This window comes from Bufo bufo, chromosome 7, assembly GCF_905171765.1.
Source record: "Bufo bufo chromosome 7, aBufBuf1.1, whole genome shotgun sequence".
NCBI lineage: Eukaryota > Metazoa > Chordata > Amphibia > Anura > Bufonidae > Bufo > Bufo bufo.
The window spans coordinates 11,545,176-11,566,125 of NC_053395.1; the positions used below are offsets into that span (position 1 = coordinate 11,545,176).

General features: G+C 42.3%; 1 protein-coding gene across 3 annotated transcripts in view; it reads right to left on the reverse strand.

Annotated features, from left to right (window-relative positions):
* Positions 1-19,509, reverse strand: part of LOC121007534 (sulfotransferase family cytosolic 1B member 1-like) — a 39,666-nt gene extending 20,157 nt beyond the window's left edge. For 2 of the 3 annotated variants that reach the window (XM_040439536.1, XM_040439537.1), the window contains exon 1: positions 19,357-19,509. The gene's annotated coding sequence lies outside the window, so the exon portion shown is untranslated. Of the gene's footprint in view, positions 1-10,183; positions 10,203-19,356 lie in introns of those variants that run through there. The other variant, XM_040439538.1, reaches the window with a different exon arrangement.
* Between the last annotated feature and the right edge of the window lie 1,441 nt (positions 19,510-20,950).

The following is a 20,950-nucleotide window of genomic DNA, read 5'->3' on the forward strand; positions in this document are numbered from 1 at the left end:
TGACCCTACAGATCTGCAGAAAAAACCTCATTGATCCTACCAAAATTGTATTTGTAGTTCCTGTACAGGTGAAAGACATTCCTCCTGGTAGGATTTTAGTACCTGAGCCTAAGAGAAAACTGATTCTGTTCTGGGGACATCGTTCCAAAGTAGCCGGACACCCTGGTCAGTGTGAAACCACCAGTTTAATCTCTTGGTTTTACTGGTGGCTGTGCATGATTGAGTTTATCCGGAATTTTGTTTCTGATTGCACTATATGCGCTCAGAACAAGACCCTGAACCTAAAACCTACTGGTCTTCTTTGTCCATTACCTATTCCCGAGGCGCCGTGGCAGCACATAACCATGGACTTTATTACGGACTTGTCTTTATCCAATGGATGTACAGTTATCTCGGTAGTCTTAAACTGTTTTTCTAAAATGGTTCATTTAGATTCCTTTCTGCCAGTCAGCTGGAAGTTTATTGAGCATATCTTCTGGCTCCATGGATTTCTGCTGCATATAGTGTCCGATAGAAGAGTTCAGTTTACCTTGAAATTCTGGAGAGCCATGGAATTTTCTTCCACATACCATCCACAGTCGAATGGGCATGTTAAAAGGACCACTCTGGTCAAAAATGAAAAATCAGTCATCACTTGCTATTTATATGAGTTCATTACCTTTACATTGTACATGCTATGTTCTCCCTTTTATTTCCTGTTACTATATACATTTCCACATTGCAGCATCTAGTGGCGGCTGACTCCATGATTCCATGGTCATTAAATGAGTCAACTGTATAATAATAATATTTATATAGCGCTACCATATTCTGCAGCGCTTTACAATTCAGAAGATTCATGTAGAAAACAAAGACATCACAACGTAACTGGCTAATATACAACTGAAACACTAGAAGTGATGACTCTGCGCGCAAGAGCTTACAATCTATGAGGAAATAGGGGTAACACAAAAGGTAGTTGATTGTGATATGTAGTAGTAAAGCCATTATTGTACTGAAATCAGTGGTGTAGGCCGATCTGCTTCGGGTGTTGGGAGAGAGGGGTTACTAGAAGAACAGTCAGTTTAGAGAGCATGATAGGTCTGCCTGAAAAGATGTGTTTTTAGGGCACATTTGATGGTAGGGAAGGTGAAATTAACCTGATATTCCGGGGAAGAGTAAGTCAGGGGGGCCCCCCAGGACAGACGGAGTAAAGCCCTGACCCCTGATTTACAATACCTGCGGGCGGCGCCGACAGCTAACTTCACATAGGGGGGCGGAGGCAGAGCCGTGCGTGCAGGCGCAGGCTCAGCAAGGAGAGGGAGTGGTCCTGCTCCTGTTTGGCAGTTCTGGCCGGACGTGGAGGAGAAGCTGCGTGCCGCGGGTGAGTGAGGCGAGGGCGGCCGCGGCGGCATGACGAGCAGAGACTCAGAAATCTCTGCTCTGGGTCACAGACTCACGGCAATGTGGTGAGAATCACTGCTCCTATATGGGTTGCACTTGCAATCCCATATTTCCAGTGCTGACCAGCCCTGTGTGAGCAATAATAGCGGGCTTGGCGGCGATGTTGATAGCCCTGCTGGCATATGATGATGGCAAAGCAAACTGAAAGGATAAGTGAAGGAAAATTAAGAACTATGTACCTCCAATGCTGCAGAATGACACATATAGACTGATTCCAGCACAAGCGGCAGCTATATCATCATCATCAATGATTCATTGATGATAATGATGATATAGCTGCCGCTTGTGCTGGAATCAGTCTATATGTGTCATTCTGCAGCAGGTAAATAGTTCTTAATTTTCCTTCACTTATCCTTTCAGTTCTTCTTTTTAAGATAACCCTTATATACGAGCTGTGTAATGAGCGCAATTGTGAGGAGGTAAGGATTCAATGACAGAACTAAAGTGCAGATGCTGCATGTCCCAAATTGTCCTACATTACAGACAGTGCCTTTCACTCATTTTCGTCTTATACAGTATGTGCCACAAAATGTAAATTAGTGCAGTTAATATTTATACCACTAGGTGGTGCAATAAGAGAATTTGTCTGTATAAAGGTGCTGTAGGCTCTTGTTTGCTCATAGACCCTCTTAATAGCACAGCATGTGGCCGAAAGTGGTATTGCAAGTAAAAAAGAAAATCATTTTTGGGCAGTTTGGGTATAATGGGGCTAAACAGCGGTATAAGAGGAAGTTCATACGTTAGGCTAAATGATGGAAGACTTAACGTATAGCATTCGACTCTCCTGACGCTACATTTCAGTTTTATACTGGGCAGAGAATGGCGTGCCGACAAATACCCAGTAACGTCTTCTACTTCTCTTATGTACAGTCCCTGACAAAAGTCTTGTCGCTTGTGTACAAATTGACCTGAAGTGCCGCTAAAATATATTTCTAATCAAGATTTTGTTACAAGAAATGGGTCATTTTAATCCCAGCAGCTTTTGTAATAATATTTCAGTGCAAAACGAAACTGACAAAAAGTATTCTAATATTCACAGCTTGGTAAAGCCCATTGAGTCAATTTTTGCCAAGACACAAGTGTTGTCGCCTTGTCATATAAGCTTCACCTATGACTAATAATGGATCAATTATAATGGATCAATTTGGTCTCAGGTGTGTATAAAAAGAACCCCAGTACACTAGACCTTCACATCAACTGCAACTAGACCTCTGCAAACATGCCTAAGATTCACCCGGAGACTAAAGTGTTGACTATCAAGAGGCTGAAGACCAGATCCACTGCTGATGTGGCAGACACCTTCAATGTGTCTCAGCATCAAGTTCAGAGGATAAAAAAAAGATTTGAAGAGACTGAAGGCGTTTTAGACAAGACCAGGTCAGGCCGACCCCGCAAGACAACTGCTCGAGAGGACCGTTTGTTGGCTCGAAAATCCAAGGCCAGCCCATTTTCTACTGCAGCAGAGCTCCACGAGACCTGGTCACCTGAAGTCCCTGTGTCAACCAGAACAGTTTGTCGGATTCTGTCTCGAAATGGCCTCCATGGTCGAATCAGTGCCCATAAGCCAGCACTAAACAAAAGACAATTGAAAAACCGTGTGGCATTTGCCAAGGGCCACAGCCTGTTAAAAGGATGGACGCTGGAAAAGTGGCAGAAGGTGGATTTTTCAGATGAATCTTCTGTTGAATTACACCACAGTCACCGCAAATATTGCAGGAGACCTACTGGAACCCGCATGAAGCCGAGATTTACCCAGAAAACAGTGACGTTTGGTGGAGGCAAAATCATGGTCTGAGGTTACATCCAGTATGGGGGTGTGCGAGGGATCTGCAGGGTGGAAGGCAACATCAATAGTCTAAAATACCAAGAAATCTTAGCTACCTCTTATATTCCCAACCATAAAAAAGGCCAAATTCTGCAGCAGGATGGAGCTCCATCGCATACTTCCATCTCCACATCAAAGTTCCTTAAGGCGAAGAAGATCAAGATGCTCCAGGATTGGCCAGCCCAGTCACCAGACATGAACATCATTGAGCATATGTGGTGTAGGATAAAAGAGGAAGCATGGAAGACGAAACCAAAGAATATTGATGAACTCTGGGAGGCATGCAAGACTGTTTTCTTTGCTATTCCTGATGACTTCATCAATAAATTGTATAAATCCTTGCCAAACCCCATGGATGCTGTCCTTCAAGCTCATGGAAGTCATACAAGATATTAAATTTGGATCTCACAGCACCACTACTTAATTTGCTGACATATTTTTGGATTTGCAGTAAAGTTGTTCAATTTCTGTATAGGCGACAAAACTTTTGTCTTGCCAAAATTTGACCTTTCTGTCTTGATTAAATGATAAATCTTTTTTCAGTGAAACTAATTTATTTCAGTGCATTAAACATCATTTGGGAGGGCTTTAGCTTTTCATATGAGCTATTTCTAACACCAATTGATTAATTAAAAGTCAGGTTAATAGCAGGAGTTTCTACAAAATAGAGAAGTGACAAGACTTTTGTCAGGGACTGTAGATCTGTTATACGTCTGCGGTGATATCTGGCTGTCTGTGCTCACTTTTATGCTGCAGTATCTCACATACTATACGGATTTCCAGGTTAGTATATTTGACATTAACTTTTATTTTATTTTATTATTACTATTACAGACTCATGAAATTGCATCTCCTGTGAGGTATAGGAACTTAAAGGGGTTCTCCAGTAATAATGAAATTTTACTAAGCTAAGGATTCATACTTACCTGCTCCCCGCCGCTCCAGTCACATTTTTTCCTTCTCCTAGATCTGCCACTGTGCGTAACTGGGCCACTACATTTTATTATCTCATTCAGATTTTTTATTTTCAATAAAAAATAAAATACTTTACTACTTTTAGATGGCATCCTTATTATTATTATTATTATTATTATTATTATTATGCACTTATTGGATTAAAATGTATTTTCTCGGTGAGATTTTATTTCTGCCATTGGGCATTGTGGCGTGCAGGGGTCTGGTGGTGTTAGGAAACGGTATTGAGGGTAGGGGGGGACCCAAACTGGACTCTTGCATTAGGGCCCATGAGCCTATAGCTACGCCCCTGATTCCAGAGAGCAGGTGCAGCTCGAGAAAAGTCTTGAAGACGGGAGTGAGAGGTACGAATTATGGAGGTTATTAATCTTAGGTCACTAACAGAATGGAGAGCACGAGTAGAGTGGTAGACGGAGATGAGGGAGGAGATGTATGGAGGTGCAGCACTGTGGAGAGCACGGGTAGGGTGGTAGACGGAGATGAGGAGATGTATAGAGGTGCAGCACTGCGGAGAGCACGAGTAGGGTGGTAGATGAAGATGTATGGAGGTGCAGCACTGCGGAGAGCACGAGTAGGGTGGTAGATGGAGATGAGGAGGAGATATATGGAGGTGCAGCACTGCGGAGAGCACGAGTAGGGTGGTAGATGGAGATAAGGAGGAGATGTATGGAGGTGCAGCACTGCGGAGAGCACGAGTAGGGTGGTAGACGGAGATATATGGAGGTGCAGCACTGGGGAGAGCTTTGTGGGTGAGAAGTTTGAACTGTATTCTGCGGTGGATGGGCAACCAGTGACGTGACTGGCACAGGCTAGAAGCATCAGTATAGCGGGTGGGCAGATAGATGAGCCTCGCTGCAGCATATAGGACAGACTGAAGGGGGGAGAGTTAAGTGAGAGGAAGAACAATTAGTTATGAGTTGCAGCAGTCAAGACGAGAGTGGATCAAAGCAACAACAAGAGTTTTGGCCATTTCCACCGTAAGAAAAGGGCGGATTCTGGAGATATTTCTGAGATACAAACGACAAGAGCGTGTAAGTGATTGGATGTGGGGAACAAAGGAAAGATCGGAGTCAAACGTGACGCCAAGACAGCGGGGGTGCTGCCCAGGAGTTATGATAGTGCTGCAGACCGAAACTGAATTGTATACCAATTAACCTTCAGTCCATTCATATCAATGGGAGGTGCACACAGCTAAGCTTCTCTCACAGAGATGAAAATGTAAAACTGACAGAAACCATGTGTCATGGAGCCTGAGAGACATAAACCTGAGGTAATTTTACATCTTAACTTTATCCAAACCCAACGATAACTGCTCTACTGTTAGCATCCTGCAGGGGTGTAGTCATCATTGTCACATTGTATGATTCTGTCAGAGTTTATGTTATATACTGTATCAGGACAGCACTGCTCTGTAGTTATGAGAGCGCAGGCTTGAGCTGTGGCCTAGTAGGGGACTTCTGTGTAAGAGGGAGACCCGAGGGAGTTTGCTAAGATACAGTGACTGCACGGACAGTGAGCTGTGTAAATCAAAGTAACTTTACTGACTAGAGGAGAAAACTATATACACTATAATGCACACTGTGATTCAGCCGGACCACATGGAGTGAGGTGCGCTCTGGTGTACTGAAGTGGTGGTAAAATCTTGTTGGGTTGCTAGCAACCCAAGATTGTCCACAGTGGGACCCTAGCCAGGGATTCTCTAATTTAGGTACCGTACCTTTATGGATTTGTATTTTGCCTAAATGCCACCAAATGCGACAGGATCTCCTAACCCAACACAGAGAACTGAAGCCAGAGAACCTGGAGGAAACCCACGCAAACACGGGAAGAACATACAAACTCATGCAGATGTTGTCCCTGGACCCTAGCGCTGCAAGGCACCAGTGCTAACCACTGTGCTGCATTGATCCCTCCCGGATCCCAGTAATGTCCACCACCCCATTTCAACTAGTCTCTCCTTGGGAGCGGAGGCCAAAAATGGGCAAGATCGGCCAACAACGGTCTGGGGACCTTTCTCATCATCCGAAAACTCCCGTGGGCGGTGGAGATATGGACAAATTTATAAATAAAGCGGAAGCCATATACGCTGCAAAAGAATCTAAGATGGCGCTCACAAGGAGACGGAGGACAGTGATCCTGATCTGCAGGAGGACGCCACCGACACCGAAAGCTCTAGGAGTCACAAAAACCTTCTGAGGAAATACCTTGACACAGCTCTCTTAAAAGCCCTGGATCCGCTTGTGGGAGAAATATCATCCCTGAGGCAAGATATTCGGCAGGTGTGGAACAGAGTGGAAGCTCTGGAAAACACACAAGCCGCGATACTGGATTTCCACACCGCGGCAACTACCAGCTTGCAGAAATGCCAGGCGCACTTAAACACAGTCTATAGAGCACAGGAGGACCAAGAAAAACGCAGCAGAAGAAATAACCTGCGGTTCCGAGGTATTCCAGAGAGGCTACCTGTGCGGATCTACCTGTTTAAAGCTACCTGTGCGGATCTAATGGGTCCAGAACTCTATAGCCCAATAATCTTAGAAAGAGCCCACCGGGCGCTCCGTCCGAAACCTAGTGCCTCTGATCCCCCCAGAGATATTATTTGCTGCTTCCTTAATTACCAAGACAAGGAAGCCATCTTGATTAAGTCCCGTAACTCACAAGTGGTGAAATACAAAGGGACTGGGATCAGCATCTTCCAAGATTTGGCTCCGATCACTCTTAGAAAGAGAAGGGCCCTGAAACCACTAACAGACTTGCTCAGGAATCACAAGATATTGTACCGATGGACTTTCCCACTTGGCCTTTCCTTTTCTTTCGAGGATAGACGTGTTTCCATCCGGAACCACACAGACCTGGGTCCAATGTTTGATATGCTGGATATTTCCCCTCTGGAAATCGAGGACTGGGACCTTATTTAAGACTTAACCCTTCTTCCAGAAGTTCCCAGGATTACTCCCTTTGAAACTCGCTCCACTCCAACTAACTTTTGATCCCAAGTAGCATCGCCTCAGAGGTCTTCTGAAGCAACCACTGGATGTCTTTCACCTCCAAACATTTAATTGACCACTTAATAGTAGCGAGCCCCTGTTGATCTTAATAGAGGACATTTTGCATTGTTTTTCCAAGTATCTCCTCCCTTGATTCATACTACATATCTGTTTTTCTTATTCTCCATCTTACCCTATCTTCCCCTCCCCTCCGTTTCTCCACCCCTCTCCACTTTCATACTACAACCCTCTCCTTTTCACGTTCCCCCCTCCTCTCTTATACTACACCCCTCCCTCCCCAGAATTCAAGCTTAAAAGGCTCATTTATGTCCAACTAGGCCTCTGAGATAATGGCATACCTGTGCCCTCTCACCCCGGGCCCTTCCATAGTTGTCTTCAACTGCAGAGTCATTGTCAATCGACAGTTTCACATCATTTCTCCCCTTCTCATGTTGGCGCTCTTTTGTCGCGACTATATCCATATTTCTTATGTTTGTTTTATCTTCTTATTATTTAACAGGTCATTGGAATATCTTCTGAAGCGGTTCGGACTTTTCAAACATCAGATCAAATTGATCCAACAAGATCCTCTGAAGGATAATGCACATATCACAACACTTTCAATCCATGTCAGTGCTGATGGTCTCTCTTGATAAACCCAATGATGGCTCTTAGAATTGCCTCATATAATGTACAGGGCTGCAATACACCTTCCAAATGAAGCCAAATATTTGGGGTTCTGAAGAGAGATAAGGCCACTGTTGTTTTTCTACAAGAGACGCACTTCAAGCTCAACCATTACCCCAACCTCACACATTCTTGTTTCTCCAAGTGGTTTCACTGTGGTTCACCCTCCTCCAACTCTAGAGGAGTTAGTATAGGCTTCCAAAAGAAAGTTCCCTCTCTTTTGATGGATCAAATTAGTGACACTGATGAGAGATACATAATGATCAAAGGTACTATAGGACAACATCTCTATACATTTATAAATGTATACTCCCCTAACAGCAATCAAATACGGTGGTTAAAAGAAACCCTACAAGTAGAAGATTCAGAGAAGGTATTTCAATTTTTGGAGGGGATTTTAATGTAGTCCTAAACCCACGTTTAGACTTTTCCTCACACAAATCTGCTCAATCTCAGAAAGCCTTATGCTCTCTTTTGTCAAAGCTTGACGAGCGTCACCTTGTAGACGCTTGGCGGATTCTACACCCTGAATCTAGGGACTACACTTTTTATTCTCCGGTACATGGTTCATACCAACGCCTGGATCACCTGTTTATATCCGAAGACCATCTCCAGCTGTGTTCGGAGGCTGACATGAGTTCCATTATCCTGTCGGACAATGCCCCAGTTTACATTACCATTTCAGATCCCAGACAACGCCATTGTACCATGAAGTAGCGCTTGAATGAACAACTATTACGTAATCCAGACACCTTATCTCGTTTACATCTATTAGACGATTACTTTTCAACCAATTGCACCCCTGATGTCTCTCCACAAACTATTTGGGATGCTCACAAGGCCTTCATTAGAGGCCATTATATTAGCCTAGGTGCCCACTGTGAGGGATGCCACCCCTCGTGCCCGCTTGACGTCAACTACGTCGAGCTCACGAGGTGCGGTAGGGTCACTGGGTACCAAGACGTGACGTTACACCCTCCCAGAGGAGCATGTAAGGTCAACTTGGTACAGTTTACACAGACACCTCCTGTCCACGCGGGCACAGAGAGGCAACAAGCTGAGAGAGCCTTTTCACTGCCACAGTAAAACAGCGCTTTCTCAGCCCGGGTATACTGCCCCCAGCTTCTCGTATGATATAAGCCCGGTCCGCTAACAGGATTATGCAGGGTGAGAAACCAACCCGCGGTAGCTTATAACTAGGCCGAAACACAGACGTGGGGATTCGTGATCGAGATACAAGACAGCACAAGATTAAATTATATATTTAATCGCCTTAAGGGCACACTAGATAACACACTATACAAAAAGAATATATACAGTGGTCTGAGGTTATGAATATAGGTAGTATGGTACAAACAGGATTACACAGAGCACAAGTCAGTTACCGGGTAGATGAACGTTCCTTTGGGTTATGATAAGTCCTTTGCTGTATTCACATGGAGGGCAGTGATGTCAGCTGGTTGATGGTCCCTCTAAACACATGGCACGATGTGACCCTCCTTCAGAGAAAAGACACGCCCGCTTGCTGGCACAAGCCTTTTAAACTGTAGCCGGCCCATCCTCTGGGAAGGGTCCACTCCCCCTCTTCTGGGCTGGCATTAAATGACCCACAAAACCCGTTAGGGTTCATAGCTCCAGAACGTCACAGGGGGATGGTTCTGGGACCAACAGATCCACCTGTGTTCCAGCTACAAGTAGAGTCCAAACATGGTACCATTATTTGGTTTCTGTGGGGAGATATATATATATATATATATATATATATATATATATCCCTTCCCTGGCCTCCCACCACCACGCTAAGACCATGGGCATGTTCATCGTGGCCACCAGGACACCAATATGCATCCGGTTTGCGCCTGCGATGGCCGGGCGATTCATAATTCCTTATAAATCGCTGATTCCATGCTGTCTGCTATCACTACCTCTGCTATCTGATGGCTGGTGTGGGAACATGGCTAACATGAAATAATCCATATTCCTCACACCCACCTTAAAAAAAGAAAGAGCTAAACACGATAAAATACAACGCTTGGAAAGGGCTCATAAATGTTCTACACTCCAAACTCACTTAACTGAATTAAACGCATGTAGAGCCACCCTTAAAAATCTTCTAAATACAGCGTCTGCAAAATACTTTCTCCACTCCCAGCAAAAAATATTTGCTCATGGTAATAAAGCATCCAAATTTTGTAATCCAAAGGCTTAAGAGAAGGAAATTGAACAATTATGTTCACAAACTAAAAAACCCTGCTGGCTTCTTTACCTTCGACTCTGAGCAAATTGCCTCTCAATTTAGAGATTTCTATGAAACTCTTTACAACCTGGACTCCTCACAACAGACTCCTGAGGGGGGGGGGGGGGGGAGAAAGACTATCCTCCCGGTAGCTCCTTCCTAGAAGGGCTGGACCTTCCCGTCTTATCTGAAAACTGACAAGCAACAATTGATATCCCCTTTTTCTTCTGGAGAACTGTTGGCGGTCATTCGGGAATCTCCCAAAGGGAAGAGCCCAGGACCTGATGGTCTAACAATTCTTTACTATATCACGTCCCACTAAATACTAATTTCACATTTACTCCCCATATATAACAAAGCTCTGAAAAATACTCCCCTCTCTAGAGACATTACCAAAGCCCATATTACCCTAATTCTGAAAAAAAGGAAAGAGCATACCCTCTGCCCAAACTTTAGACCAATTTCTCTTCTCAACATAGACCTAAAATTAATGGCCAAAATGTTAGCCAATAGGCTAGCAAAGATTTTACCGTCACTGATTCACAGGGACCAAGTTGGATTTGTCAAGAACAAAGAGGGAAAAGACGATACCGCAAGAGTGCTCAGTATTCTGTACTACGTTAAAAAGAAATCCTTGCCTCTAGTCCAGGGCTGGCCAACCTGCGGCTCTCCAGCTGTTGCAAAACTACAACTCCAAGCATGCCCAGTCTGCCTACAGCTATTAGCCTACAGCAGGGAATGGTGGGAGTTGTAGTTTGACAACAGCTGGAGAGCCGCAGGTTGGCCAGCCCTGCCCTAGTCCTTTTCAGCACTGATGCTGAGAAGGCTTTTGACAGGGTCCTCTGGTCCTTCATGAATCTAATGTTACATTCTCAAAATTTTCCAGACCCTTTGATACACACAATAGATGCAATGTATTCAAATGCCTCTGCCTCAATATTAGTTAATGATATTATTTCTGATCCCTTCAGAATTAGCAATGGCACTCGGCAGGTATGTCCTCTTTCTTGAACCTTTACTACGAACTATTAGACTAGATACGGATATTAAAGGGATAGTACTGGGTGATCAAGAGCACAAAATAGCTGCATTCACATATGACATGTTAATAATGGCTAGTAATCCCGATACAGCACTTCCCAAGATTTATAAACATTTAGAAAATTATAGCCTCCATTCTAACTTCAGAGTTAACCACAATAAATCCCTGATAATATATACTGGCATCTCAAAAACCCACAAATTACGTTTGGAACAAGACTCGCCTTTTAACTGGTCCTCTCCCCACCTGACTTATTTAGGGGTGAAGATAAGCACAGATCCTAGTCAACTTTTCACTCTAAATTATTCACCTCTCCTAAAGAAGATCACGGAAGAACTTGCCAATCTTGATATACCTATACTATCATGGTTCGGTAGAAAAAACTTCCTCCTGTCACTGGTACTTCATAAACTAACATATCTGCAACAAGTACTACCAATCCCTGTCCCATCTTCATTCTATGTAACATTGAGATCCCTTTTTAGGACCTTCATCTGAAATAAGAAAAAAGCCTGTATATCTTATAAAGCTTTAACCTACCCTAGAGAGAAAGGGGGAATTGCCCTCCCAGACCCTGAGTTATACGATAGAGCAGTTCTTCTCGCCAGAGTGGTTGATTGGCTGAGAGCCCCTCCTCGTAAATCGTGGGTCCCTATGGAACAAGCTATGTTAGGATCTTCGTTTAGAGCCTTCCTATTAGGACAAGAAACTCCCCACCTCTCCCAACCCAATACCTCTTCTATCATGAAAGCTACCTTTCAAGCTTGGGATATATTACATGGTTCATATCACCGGATTCCTCACCCCTCCCCAACATTATTAGTCAGAGATGTACTTCAACTAGCCCCTAAGGCCCTTCGCGACAGTCTTCCATCTTTTGTCAAGAACTTTGACATCCGGATTATTGACCTATACCGGGACAATCACCTCCTTTCCATAGAAGACATGAGCTGTCTACTGGGCACTTCTCCATCTAATATTAATTCACTATATTTTCTCCGGGCATACATAAACCAACAGGTTCAATTGAGTAACCTACTCCGGATCCTTACTTGGTTTGAAAGCCTGATAAGTCAAGCACAATCTACCAAAACCATCTCACAGCTTTATAGCAGATTGAGAACCCCAGCTAACTCTACCACTCTGGCTTTTATTAGGCTATGGGAAAAATACCTAAATAAAACTTTCAAGTAGATAATATCTTTATAAAATGTCCAGATGCGTAAAAATACAGGAGAATGGATATAAAATCATCACATGGTGGTATAAGACCCCGGACAAAACATGCCTATACTCCATGTCGGCCTCAGATACATGCTGGAGATGCTCAAGTGCTAGGGGCACTTATTTCCACATCTGGTGGAGCTGTCCTAAAATACTTCAATGGTGAGAAGAAATTTTCCAAATTAGCAACCAAATATGTGGAACAACGTTCCAACCCTCCCCGGAAATTGCCCTCCTAAACTTATACACACGGGGCCTACAAGGATCCAACTTAGGCCTGTTCAGGCACTTAATCAGCACAGCCAGACTTCTCATCCCGAAGCACTGGCTCTCCCCCGACATCCCATCTAGCGAACATTGGTTACTTAAAGTAGATCTGATATACAGATCGGAAGAAATTTCTTCCTGGGAAAAGAGTTTGATTCACAAATTTACAAAAATCTGGCACAACTGGAATACTAGAGGTTTTGGAGTACAGTAAACCCAAAATACGATATTAACACTTATGGAAAATATTCCAACATGCTGCCGTCATCCTTGCTTAACCCCGCATATAAGGGTGATCGCTGGATAACTAATGTCCGACCCGCTCCAGAACAGTGATAATTTTTGAATTACCATATGACCTACAACTTTCCATTGACTTACCGATATGTTATGTTTTAGTAATAATATTTCCTATTGGAGGTTCGTGATCCTCCACCTGTTGTTAATATGTCTACTAAATTATTTGGAGGTTACTGATCCTCTTTGGCAGGCGGCAGCAGATCTCACTTACTGACTAGGGATGAAGCACTGGATCTCTGGCCAGTCACAGCACACCTCAGGTAAACAACTTATGCTACTTTCACACTTTCATTTTGTGCGGATCCGTCATGGATGGATTCGTTCAGATAATACTACCGTCTGCATCTTTTCAGAACAGACCCGTTTGTATTATCTTTAACATAGCCAAGACGGATCCGCCTTGAACACCATTGAAAGTCAATGGAGGACGGATCTGTTTTCTATTGTGTCATAGAAAACGGCTCCGTCCCCATTGACTTCAATTTGGCTCAGTTTCGTGCTTGGAGCGTTTTGGTGTCCGCCTCCAAAGCAGAATGGAGACGGAACAGAGGTAAACGGAGGCAAACTGATGCATTCTGAGCAGATCCTTTTCCATTCAGAATGCATTAGGGCAAAACTGATCCGTTTTGGACTGCTTGTGAGAGCCCTGAACGGATCTCACAAATGGAAAGCCAAAACGCCAGTGTGAAAGTAGACTTAGCAGACACATCTGAAGCCGACTCACTGCCCTCCTTCATGCCACTTCCTCTCACCAGCCCCTCTAGCTATTAGGTGCGTGAGTGTCCCTCTTTCTTTCTCTGAGTTGGTTTAGTCGCAGACGCTGTGGCTGTTCCTTCGCTTCATGGAGTCTGGGATTTACTGCACAGAATTGGAAAACAAACACGCGCACCTCTGGGTGAGATCTTATGTAGTTTGTTTAACACACTTAAAATTATACTTTAAAATCATGTGGTTATGCATATTAAACATCTTAAAACACCCCACACATAGTGACTGACATCACATGATAGCAGTTAAGACTTAATGTGACACTTATATAAAACAATTCAGGTCTAATTCTACATTTAAAACATTGGGGGTTAATGTGTTTAATAAATAAATAAATTCGGTTTCTTTCTGCGATATTGGTTTTATTATATCTTCTCCACTCTATTCACATTGTGCTGTTCCCCATACTTTTAACCACCTAACTGTTTTGCCTAGTGGGAAAAGTAGCTAACTGGAGGCGGGGGGCTGCTTTAGATGCTGCTATCTCCTGAATGGTAGCAGCTAGAAACATGCAACTGGTCTTGTTTGAAAGCTGACATCATGCTTTAATACAAGACCAAAATGACAGCTAAAGTCCAAGCAACAGAGGAGAAATCACTGTTAGAAATCGAGTCGGGAATAATCACAGGTAAAACCTGCTTTTACTTTCACTTTCAGCTGCATTCACTGCATCCCGATTTCTATCAGTGATATCTTCCCCTGTACTGAACATATTGCTGTCATTCTGGTATTGTCTGAAAGCCTGGAATGTCAGCTTTCAAACAAGACAGTTGCATGTTTCTAGCTGCTACCATTCAGGAGATAGCAGCATCTAAAGCAGCCCTCCCTCCTCCAGTTAGCTACTTTTCCCACTGCTGGACTGGGGCAAAACACTTAGGTGGTTAAACCATTAGGATTTTTATTAAGTTTTTCTGCAAAATATGCTGAAACCCTTTCTAATGTTTCTCAGATGTTCTCCCAAGCGAGTTTTTAATTGGCTTGCTGTATGGCCAACATATTGGTACCCACATGGGTTCTCCAATAAATAAATAGTATTTCTACTGTCACATGTTATGTTTTGTTCTATTTCATAGATTTTTCTTTCCTTGGAAATAAAACTTGATGTTGATTTTGATTTTATTATTTTGCACACAATGCACTTGCGACGCAGAAAGAAACTGTTCATGTTTTGTTTGGACTTCCTTTTATTACCTATGTGGCTATGTTCTGTTCTGTCTTTGATAGTGGTGGCACGCTTAAATATCACTTGGGGCTGTACAGGTAAAAATTTTGATAAAATCGGGTCCGACTTTAAAACATGCCAGTTCTTTAGTGTTTTTCTCATCCATCCAGCATCCCTCGAATATTTTGTACAGAAGGGTACTGTTATCTGCTCCTTCAGTGATGTATTTTCTTCTTCTTTTTTTTATTTTATATATCTTCCCTAATTAGGTTAGTCACCTCCAGAATGGCTCTATCCAAATCTTTTTCCACATAATTTTTTTTTCTTCAAAAAACGCCTTTTTACAGTTTCTGATTGGTTGTCATAATCTTCATTTTTTTGTGTAGTTCCTTTTTATTCTCATAAGCTGTCCCTTAGGTATATTGGAGATCCAGGGTTCATAATGGCAGCTGTCTCTTTCTATATGTTTTTAATATATGTCCTTGTGCATCATTTTCCATTTTAGGCCTAAAAAGTTGACTTTATTGCTATCTGCTTCCCACACAAGTTTAATTCCCCAATCATTTGTGTTAGTTTTCTCTAGGAAGGACATTAAACTGTCCATAGAGCCCTTCCATAAAATCATATAGTCATCTATATAGTCATCGATATAGCGCCACCTTCAAACTAAGGTGGATGGTGGTACTGCAAATACATATTCATTTTTCCAAGCAGCCATATAAAGGTTCTCGTAACTGGTGCAGGATCTGCCCCCCCTGTATAGATGCACCACTGCATATGGGGTTAAGCACTTCCTGCTTTTTAATACCACGCCAATCTGTAGTTTGTATGGAGAATTTCGCTCCCATCTCCGCGCCCCTGTTCATCCCACCAGAAGAAATGGTGGCTCAACATGAACAAAATGGCTTTTCTGAGAAATTCCTTTTGTTCTTCTTCTATTTATGCATCAGATAGGAGATGTTGTCTAACTACCTCCAGACCTTTTGTGTGAGGTATTATGGTATAGAGTGATGTCACATCTGCCAAACAAAGTAGTAAATCCGTTGTGTTTTCTATGTCCTTTAGTTTGATGATTACATATTTTGAATCCTTTAACCACCTCAGCCCCCAGTGCTTAAACACCCTTAAAGACCAGACCACTTTTTACACTTCTGACCTACACTACTTTCACCGTTTATTGCTCGGTCATGCAACTTACCACCCAAATGAATTTTACCTCCTTTTCTTCTCACTAATAGAGCTTTCATTTGGTGGTATTTCATTGCTGCTGACATTTTTACATTTTTTGTTATTAATCGAAATTTAACGATTTTTTTGCAAAAAAATGACATTTTTCACTTTCAGTTGTAAAATTTTGCAAAAAAAAAACTACATCCATATATAATTTTTTCTCTAAATTTATTGTTCTACATGTCTTTGATAAAAAAAAAATGTTTGGGTAAAAAAAAAAAATGGTTTGGGTAAAAGTTATAGCGTTTACAAACTATGGTACAAAAATGTGAATTTCCGCTTTTTGAAGCAGCTCTGACTTTCTGAGCACCTGTCATGTTTCCTGAGGTTCTACAATGGCCAGACAGTACAAACACCCCACAAATGACCCCTTTTCGGAAAGTAGACACCCTAAGGTATTCGCTGATGGGCATAGTGAGTTCATAGAAGTTTTTATTTTTTTGTCACAAGTTAGCGGAAAATTATGATTTTTTTTATTTATTTTTTTTCTTACAAAGTCTCATATTCCACTAACTTGTGACAAAAAATAAAAACTTCCATGAACTCACTATGCCCATCAGCGAATACCTTGGGGTGTCTTCTTTCCAAAATGGGGTCATTTGTGGGGTAGTTATACTGCCCTGGCATTTTAGGGACCCAAATGCGTGCAAAGTAGTTTGAAATCAAAATCTGTAAAAAAATGGCCGGTGAAATCCGAAAGGTGCTCTTTGGAATGTGGGCCCCTTTGCCCACCTAGGCTGCAAAAAAGTGTCACACACATGGTATTGCCGTACTCAGGAGAAGTTGGGCAATGTTTTTTGGGGTGTCATTTTACATATACCCATGCTGGGTGAGAGAAATATCTTGGCAAAAGACAACTTTTCCCATTTTTTTATACAAAGTTGGCATTTGACCAAGATATTTATCTCACCCAGCATGGGTATATGTAAAATGACACCCCAAAACAGTTAATAAGGGGTTAATAAGTGACGGGGATGGGGGGGTTGTAGTGTAGTGGTGTTTGGTGCTACTTATTACAGAGCTGCCTGTGTCCTCTGGTGGTCGATCCAAGCAAAAGGGACCACCAGAGGACCAGGTAGCAGGTATATTAGACGCTGTTATCAAAACAGCGTCTAATATACCTGTTAGGGGTTAAAAAAATCGCATCTCCAGCCTGCCAGCGAACGATCGCCGCTGGCTGGCTGGAGATCCACTCGCTTACCTTCCGATGCTGTGAACGCGCGCGCCTGTGTGCGCGCGTTCACAGGAAATCTCGCGTCTCGCGAGATGACGTACGGATGCGTCCAGGAGGAATTAATCGACCGCCTCCAGGACGCATCCGTGCGTTAGGCGGTCGGGAGGTGGTTAAATACGAGGGCATTTTTTTAACGTTTTTGCAGAAATATATCCACATATTCGCCTCATCTTGAGTGGATCAAATTGATCCCGGAAATTATAGAGGATTTTTATGTATTTTTGGTAGAAAGGAAATTACGGGTATTTTGGGGTGTTTGTTGAAGAGATAATTGTATTCTTCTTTTTTTCTTTCCTTGTAACATAACTTTTATTTCTTTCAGATATTCTTCACTTGGATTACTTTTTAGTTTTTCAATTGAGTGCTTCTCGTTTTTTTCTTGGTTAGATTAGGTTTACTGAGGGGTTTGTGTTTGACATCTTTGAGGTCCTTCAATAGTAGATTTTTTTAACACCTCCATAGATGATGATTTATCTGGAGGGTTAAATTAGGATTTTTCTTTGAGGGAAGTGTGTCAGTATTTGGTTGGTTCTGGAACTGATGGTGTTCTTCTTCTATCTTTTTATATTTAATTGTCTAGCATACTTGTGTATGTCTATGTATGTTTGGAATCTATTCAGTCTAGTATCGGGGGCATAATTCTTTCTGTATAGCCTTTCATGTTCAGGGCCTAGCTCCACATTTGAGAAATTGAAGATATTTTTAGTTTTTGTTATTATATCTTCAGTTTTTTTTTTCGGTTCTTCCTTCTTTTCCTTCCAAGGTTCTTTTTTTCCCTTTACATTTCCCCTTCCCCCTATATAACGGTTTTCTGATGTTTGAGGGTCCTTCTGAAAAACCTCTTCTGACAGATGTAATGCTGTGAATCTATTCGTATTAGTGGGATTTTTGTCTTGTTTTTCTTTATCTTTTAATCCTTCTGTTGTTTTGGACACAGCACTCTTATTTGTACCTCCCTATTTTTTTCTGTAGTCGGAGTGATTGGCATTTTCCTCCTCTTATCATTTTGCAGAGATATGTCATGGGGGTTACTTTGTTTAGGAAATCTCCTTTGGGGGTTAGTTGACTTATTAGGAGTAGAAAAATATCCATATTTCCTATATCCCTGTCGCACGTACTCTGTTTTATTTTTCTGCACGGTCAAGGGGTAGTGATAGTAGGTGGGTGGTTTCTTGGTATTGGCCCACATTGGTCTATATATTTTTTTGTGTTGTGGATTGGGCTCACTTATATTAAGGTCAGTTTTTTATTTTTCACTTTTGTAGTTAGGTTGCCACTTAAACACCACTTTTTTTTATTATATTCATTCTTATCTCTCAAATATTTTTTTTGTTTTTTATGGTAACCTCTTTTTCTACCTTTTTCTAATTTCTCAACTAATTTCTTTGAGCAGTTCGGATTTTGCAGTGTACTTTTCTCAGGTTCATGATTTAATGATTTAATGTAATTTAATTTATTCTTGCGTATGTCTAAAATTAACTGTATAATCACTAGCCCACACTTAACCAAATAGTCTTTCCATCTGCCCAATTCAGTGAACTCTCCCTTATCTCCATTGAACGGCAATGGCCATCTGAGTCCTTGTGGGACTACGCTCTCAGATAAATATTTCTTTGATAATACAATGTCCCAGTGGACCCCAATTTCTCTATCCATGTACTCTCTAATTTATGTTTCCCTCGATCATGCAAATTATTAAATATTGAATGATAGTCCCTGACCTTCATTTGTCTATAATCAAAGATATCAATATCAGAATCAATATGCCAATATCACAATTCACAAGAGACAATGAATAAACAATGATAGCATAAAATCTTATATGTGGCTCAAAAACAAGTCCAAATCAGTCCTTGTGAAACGGACCAGATACTGAACACAATTAAAACTATAAAGTCTGGACCTGGAGCAGTTTTCTTTGATTAAATAGCACAGTAGATTTAAAAAGGAAGATTCTGGCAAAGTTCAGATCTCACCAGATCAGTCAGTGTGGCACTGTTGCCAGTAATCTGGATTGTAGGTTAGGTGCGCGAGCGTCCCTCTTTCTTCCTCCGAGCTGGTTCAGTAGCAGACGCTGTGGCTGTTCCTTCGCTTCATGGAGTCTGGGAATTTATTGCACAGAATCGGAAAACAAACATGCGCACCTCTGGGTGAGATCTGATGTAGTTTGTGTGCTTACAGAATAAAAATCATGTGGTTATTCATATAAAACATCTTAAAACCCAACCGGTTTCGCAATCACAGCTTTCTTGAGGGCATATGGGCTGTTCCTTCCCCAGAGGTTTTAAAAGGTTACACCCCACACATAGGGACTGACATCACATGATATCAGCAGTTAAGCCTTAATGTGACACTTATATAAAACAATTCAGGTCTAATTCTACAGTACATTTAAAACATTGGGGGTTAATGTGTTTAATAAATACATTTGGTTTCCTTCGGTGATTTTTCTGTGGTTTTATTATATTTCCTCCCCTCCACTCTAATTCACATTGTGCTGTTCCCCATGCTTTTAGACCCTTAGGAAAGAAAACCCTGATAGGTCTCTGCGCAGGATCTGCTACAATGAAGGAAACCCTGATAGGTCTCTGCGCAGGATCAGCTGTGATGATGGAAACCCTGATAGGACTCTGCACAGAATCGGCTGTGTTGAAGGTATCCCTGATAGGTCTCTGCACAGGATCAGCTATGATGAAGGAAATCCACAGGACCACTATGATTAAGAACACCCTGATAGGTCTCTCTGCAGGATCAGCTGTGATGAATGAAACCCTGATAGAACTCTACGAAGGACCACTGTGATGAAGAACACCCTGATAGCACTCTGCACAGGAGCATTTGTGATGAAGGAAACCCTGATAGGACTCTACGAAGGACCACTGTGATGAAGAACACCCTGATAGGACTCTGCACAGAAGCATTTGTGATGAAGGAAACCCTGATAGGACTCTATGAGGGACCACTGTGATGAAGGAAACCTTGATAGGAATGCGCAAGATCGGCTGTGTTGAAGGAATTCCTGATAGGACTGCACAGGAGTGGTTATGAGGTGATTCATGGTAAATGAGTGGTTGGAGAAGAAAACATCTGAAATCTCTATGGTCAGGAGGCTCCTCTGATATCAGTGACCTGTCCTTGAGTATAGAGTGATGCCCGGGAGGGGCTTCTACTGCTTGGTGTAGACATGTCTGTAAATTACACTTGTGTCTTCTGCAACTAAAGGCCCTTTCACACAAATGGCTGACCATGTACAGTAGTAGAGATTTAAGGCGACCTAAAAGGCTGATGTAGACAATTTTCTGTGACCAATGCTGACTGGTGGCAGATCCATCCGAAGGTTCATATGCGTGTTGGACTTTTTTCGATAATTGTCAGATGGTGAATTTGTGTATGTTGAACGACAAAGGCATCAATGGATGAAAGGCCGGACCAGGACACAGATCAGGGCAGGGATCAGTCAGCGGTTGGTTTAACTTTAAATGGTCGCTTTAGCCCATGGCATTGCTTTCCAAGACGACAACCTTCACAGACCAATAATGAACAGAGTCACCCAGAAAAGTATTTCTGAAA